The sequence below is a fragment of the Furipterus horrens genome, unplaced genomic scaffold, assembly GCF_987537825.1.
Source record: "Furipterus horrens unplaced genomic scaffold, mFurHor1.1.pri manual_scaffold_4, whole genome shotgun sequence".
Classification (NCBI taxonomy): Eukaryota; Metazoa; Chordata; class Mammalia; order Chiroptera; family Furipteridae; genus Furipterus; species Furipterus horrens.
The window spans coordinates 52,847,204-52,853,599 of NW_028327174.1; the positions used below are offsets into that span (position 1 = coordinate 52,847,204).

General features: G+C 46.2%; 1 pseudogene; it reads right to left on the bottom strand.

The window, feature by feature from the left end:
• On the bottom strand, window positions 1-483 carry LOC150011814 (large ribosomal subunit protein uL23 pseudogene; annotated as a pseudogene).
• Between the last annotated feature and the right edge of the window lie 5,913 nt (window positions 484-6,396).

Below are 6,396 nucleotides of genomic sequence, written 5' to 3' on the forward strand. Positions count from 1 at the left end.
TTAGATGATCCCAATTTTGTTGGCAACGTCCGAAGCATCATAGTCTGGAGCCAGTCGAACATATGCCTTCTTCTCTCCATCAGGCCTAATCAGGGTGTTGACCTTGGCCACGTCAATGTCATAGAGCTTCTTCACAGCCTGTTTGATCTGGTGCTTGTTGGCCTTGACATCCACAATGAACACAAGTGTATTGTTGTCTTCTATCTTCTTCAGGGCTGACTCAGTAGTCAGAGGGAACTTGATGATAGCATAGTGGTCAAGCTTGTTTCTCCCTGGAGCACTCTTGCGAGGATATTTAGGCTGCCTTCGGAGCCACAGTGTCTTAGGCCTCCGGAAGGTAGGTGACGTGCAGATCTTCTTTTTTTTGTGGCTGTGGATGCCTTTTAGCACTGCTTTCTTTGCCTTCAAAGCCTTTGCCTTGGCTTCGGCTTTGGGAGGGGCAGGAGCTTCCTTCTTCGCTTTGGGCGCCATCTTAGTGGAAAGCTCGACTTTCCAGTTACATGGCCTCCAGGAAGTTGTTTTACCTTCAGGCCTTAGTTTTCTAGTCTGTCCGTTGGAGTTAGCGTAGCCTCCTCGTCAGGTTGCTGTGAGGACTGCAGGAGGCCCTGTTAGAAAGCCCTTACGCAGGGCAGGTGCTCGGTATGCAGCAGTCCTTGTGATGATGATGTCGACATACGAAGCCCTTCCAAAAGTCGTCAGTTTAGAGGCTGTAGAGGAGGAGGGAGTTCTGAGGGGGCAGCCCAGTTTAAGGTCGATGCAGCATTGAAGTCTGGTTTCTGCATAAAATGGCAAGGAATCGCAGCTTCTGAATTGCGAGTTACATAAAAGCTATTCTCTCCTGTCTGGCCACACCAGTTTCCCACTCCAGAGCTCATCAGTAATGCAGTCCATCAATCAAAAAATATTTACTGAGCTATTGCACACTTCCCAGAATTGTGGAGACTATAATTTAGTAAAAATAATTTTCTATTTCAATTCTTTGCTTCTTCCACCTGTCTGTGAAAAATATATAAAAATGGCTAACATAGATTGAGTGCCTGCCATATACTAGACACCGAATTAGGCTGTTTACAAGTATCATTTCTAATTGTCATAAAAATTGTGCAAGGTCAGAATTTTTATTCCCATTTTACAAGTAAAAGCAAGCTTAGTGAGGTTAATTAACTTGACCTAAATCAATTAGCTGACTGAGCTGGGATTTTAATCACACTGTACAACTCCAAAGCCTATCATAAATTCATGGATCATGTTTATCTGTGTGGGCTTTGTCAAGTCAAAGTACATCACCCCAGAGTGAGGAGCCCACCCATAGAATATGATGGACAGATGTGTCCTAAATCATCAACTGTGTTAATAAAATAGGTTTAAACATACCAATTCTCTTTTGACATCAAAGAGAAACACCCATTATTACCAAGCTATTTTCCTTCTCCCAATCAATCTCTGACCTCTCTTCTGGAGATCAGCATTCTCCAGAGTTGTTGGTTTGCCTGCCCATCCTCACAGGGCCTCAGCTGGAGAAATGCATCCTGCTAATATAGAAACTTCAAGTTTGGTTTTTGGCTCCTCAAGACTCCAGAGAGTTGTTAGCACCATGTGCCAGAGTTGGTACAAGAGAGGACATCGGAGGCCCAGAAGAAGTCAGCCAGACCCATTCAGCAGCATAGCACAGTGGTTACAAGTGTAGGCTTTGGATTTGAGGCCCAGATCTGCCACCTCCTTTCTGATGCCAGACATGTTAATGTTACCCTGCCTCTAAGCCCCTGTTTCCTCATCTGGAAAATGAGGATAATTACTACCTGCTCCTATGGTGGTTGTGGGGATTAAATCATATGATGACATGTATATGACTTGCACCAGCAAGAACCCAAAAAGAAGTTAGTTGTTTAATCATGCTGTTAAATATGTCAGGACAACAATTGCACTTAAGTCTCCCCTGTCCTTTTCAAGTACCTCATTAGCTCATTGACATTCTGTGTCTATTATGTGCCAAGCACTGTGCTGGACATTGAGAGACACAAAGGTGAAGGAGACACGTCTGTCCCTTCAAGTAATTTCCATTCCAGTATGAAGAACACACAGTGAAACTAGTCATTTTAATATAATACAGTGAGCAACACAAAGGGGCTAACAGAGAGTGACGGGAACACAGACAGATATTCAATACCATGTGGCAGGTCCAGGGAAGCCTGAGTGATCTTCAATGAGAAGTCCAGACTAGTCAAGAAGCTGAATATAGAATGAGAATTCCTGGCCAGCGGGATGGATTGTCAAAGGCACAGAGGCATCAAATAGCTAGATTTATACCAGAACTGAAAGCACTTCACAGGCCACTGACAGAGGTCTTGCAAGTATCCACATAAGGCCACAATGATCACCTGGCTTGCTTCCTACGTCTTTACCAAGAATAAAATGACACTTCCATTTTAAAACAAACAAACTTCTAAACATGTATATGTCCCTCAAATTCATAATGGTTTCTGTTCAGCTCAGTTATAACCAATATCCCAGCCCTTCCCTAAGGGGAGAAGTGAATGAAACGACCTCTTGGTTGGGTGCAGGGTTTCTCAACGAAAGCTCTAATGACTTTTGAGACCGGGGGATTCTTTGTAGTGGGATCTGTTCAGTGCATTGTCGAATTGTCAGTAGTTCTCCTTCAGTTGTGACAGCCTAAAATGCCATCAGACGTTGCCATATGTTTGCTAGGGGGAGAGGGGTTGCCCCCACTGAGAATCACTGCTTCATTGCCATCTAGAACTATCCTTCCCTGCCTCATCATCTCCAGGAGCTGATAAAGCTGTCATCATTTGGTGATGTGGCCATGGATTCCAAGTGTATCTGATTACTCCCGCTCTATCTCCATCAGTGGTTAGGAGAACCAACTCGCCTTTAGCCTTCAGCCTAAGTGGAAGTGTTGGTAGTAATTATCTTGATTTTAGGCACAAAAGAGATGTACATTAAGCAGTTGCCTGCCAGAGGGGCTTATGCAGGAGATAGATAAAATATGTGAAGAAGAGTTTTTCTCAGTCACCCCAAGATTGTTGCAAGGTGTCCACGTTTCTAGTCTTGGCTGCAGAGAGAGAATGTACCTGGGCTAAAGTGCTGAGAAGGCAGAGAGAAGGGGCAGCCCAAATCCCAAAAGATAAGTTTTCTGACCATTGGCTGACAAAAACCCTACCCTGCCATAAGCAAAACACAGAGAAGTGTCATACAGAGATTTACCTACAAATTACCCAAAACTTTATACACAAACCTTGATCAACAGTCATGTCTGGATTATCCACAGGCAGATTCTTATGAGAAACAATTCCCTGAATTCCTTAACTGAGCCTTTTGTGACTGTGTCACTACACTGTTGATACTTGCTCTGGCCTGTAATGTAGCCTATATCCCAGAAGGAAATAACCTGAAATTTTAACACACATCTGGGTCTCCTTAGCATCAAAGGATTGGTGAGCCAGTGTGTCAACAAGTTCATAGAACAGGAAGGTGCTGTTTTCAGTGTTCTTTCCAGTGGGGGAGGGGAGTTCAAGAGGGGAATAGACAGAGAAGAATGAATGGGGGTGGGAGTGGAGGAACAGAAGTTACATCATCTGTGTCATAACAGAAAGATGTACCAATCCTCACTCAAGGAAGAGAGATGTGGAACAAAGCAGAGAGAGCAAAAGAAATACTTGACCATTGACCAATGGCACCAAATCGCAGTTCAGGGCCCAGGCATCCCAGTCAGCATTATCCAACAGCCTCTGTGAATTTGCCCTGTGAGCAGAAACAAAACATGTCTTAAATAATAGGGCAAGAATGGACAACACAGTGCCAACTTGCTCCCTACTCAAAAAATGAAGTCTAGTCAAGTACAAGAAAGCAAACCCAAGCCCAGCTACTCGAGATCACTTGAAAAGTCAACATGCAAAGAAATGCTGAGTTGAGAGGAGGAGACAGAGCACTCATAATCAGGGAAAGTTCCCCAAGATGTTTCAGCCTGAATTAGAAATGGTCAGGGTTGGGCTGAGAATATCCAGTCAAGCATGGAATTAACTCCTTCAGTCTCAGGTTCTGGCTCCAAGCTCACTTGCCTGGCCATTTGTCTGGCATGGTAAGAACCCCTAGAAATAGCCCTCTCCATGGTACCATTCCTCCTGAGCCAGGCTAACCCTGGCTACTGTCTCCTTTAAGAAGCTGCCTGGATTCCCCCCTGTCATTAGAGGCTACTTAGGTAGTGGGGGGAGGGATGAACAGGGGCCAGCAGGCACTGGTTAGAGCTCAGGAAGGAGCAGCAAAGGCAAGAGGTCTGAATGTGTGCCTTGAGACCAGTGGGCAGTGTTCCAAGGAAGATGAGGTCTTTTCTGAGTTTCCCTTGGAACCCATTTAGAAAGCCTTGACCTCTTAGGTGCAGGCATTCTGGAAAACCTATACCAGGCTCTGCTACCTGGATGACTGTCCCCCTCTCCCTTATTATTAATGCTGGGCTTCCATGGAGCTCAGCCTGGACACTCTTCTCTTTCCCTTTCTGGGAGAACTCATCAGTTTCACGGCTTTAGGAACCACCCTAACTATCCTTACACTAATGATGTCCAAATGTACCAGCATCCTTTATGAATCCACATTCACATCTCCAACTGTAGTCTGGATATCCCCACTTGGCTGTCTCTTGAGGAGCTCAAACTTGCCTACAGCAAGGTCCTGAGTTCCTCCTCAGACCCAACTCACCTGCCCTCACCTCAGTAGATGGCATTGCCAGCCACCCACTTGCTCACTCTGGGAAATTGGGCATCCTGATTAAATGTTCCCTCTCCTATAGCCCCACCCCCAACATCCCATCCATTTCTCAATTCAGCCCCTGGTTTTTTCCTTCATACATTTAATCACAACTTGAAGTTCTTTGTGTGTGTGTTGTGTGTGTGTGTGTGTGTGTGTGTGTGTTGTTGTTGTGGTTATGGTTGTGGTTGTAGTTGTGGTTGTTCTCTCTCACTAAAATGAGAGCAGCAGGAAACAATCTTGTTTTTGCTTCCCAATGCCTCCCCAACATTTAGCCCAGTACCAGAGAGTAAACACTGAAGGAACGTTGGTTGGAGGATGTGACTCATTAATAATGACTTTATCCAGGGTGACACAGCTGTAACTGGCCTGGCACATTCCCACAGGACCAGTCCCTCTGAGCTGGGGCAGGCACTAAGTCTCTCCATCTATCTCTCCTTGTCCACAGAGGGATACCAGTCAGAAAGGGCATCTTTCTGCCCCCAAATGAGGCAACCACTACTAAATTCCATCTCCTTCAAAGAGCCTTCCCAGAGATCAGAGTGAAACTGGCACTGACTGAACTGCTCTGCCAAGCGTGGACAACGGGACTTCCACATGAATTTCTTCTGGCCCCAGTTGCTGGTTTTCTTTATTTATTTAACTGTCATTCCCCTTCTCCAAAGTAAATTCAGGCTTGGTGTAAGATGGAGGTATCACTTCCCTGGTCGGGCCTGGCCAGGCTAAGCATGTCTCTGCCATCACCTGTGTGTTCTGTGGGTCCCCAGGCAACTAGCCATGCCAGGAGGGTAGCAACACAGCCTCAGAAACAGTGTGGGAAAGTGGAAGGAACTCTGGGCTTAGATGCTTGGGTGCACCCCGGCCTCATACCCTCAGATGCTCTAAGACCCTAAGTAAGCCATTCACTCACTCCACCTTTTGGAGCCTCAGTCTTCTTGTTTGCAAATGAAATTCTTGGCTCCCTTGTGCCTGAGTCCCTTCCAGCCATGACCTTGCAGACAGCATTCCCATGTCTAACTAGCACTGTATCAGGGGCTCCCTGGTGCAGGGCAGATGCCAAGATCTGTGGCTGGCACACACACCTGGGGCCCAGAGTACATGCAGACAGAACTCGGGTGCAGGACGTTTGCTGAGGTGGTTAATAGTTGTTTATCAGGAAGTGGGGGGTAGGGCTCTTTGGAATATGCTGGGTTAAAAGTAGCTAACAGGCATTCTTTGCTACAAGACTCCTCAGAACCTCTAATATGGACTCCAAAAAGGGAAGATTTAATGGATAGGAAAATCTTTCATGCAGCGCTCCCCAACAGACTGGGGTTCCACAGGCCAGACTTTGAGGTAGGTGATTCTCAGGAAACCCCTGCAGTCCTGGGGTTCTAGCAGCTCATGCTTTTCAGATGCACTTTGATGAGGGAAAACTTTCAGGATATCAGCTGGAGTGGGGACGGCATCAAGGAAAGAATTCCTCTGTCCCCAAGTCCCTCAGTAACCTAAGGTCCTCTTAGATTCCCCCCAATGAAAGCAAGGAAGAGATGGATGTGTGCATGGTTCTGCCTTCCCCCTAGAACTGTGAGGCCACACAGCCTCCTGGAGTGTACCCCTGCCAGATCTTGCCCATTTAGATCCCATGCAATGGATAGG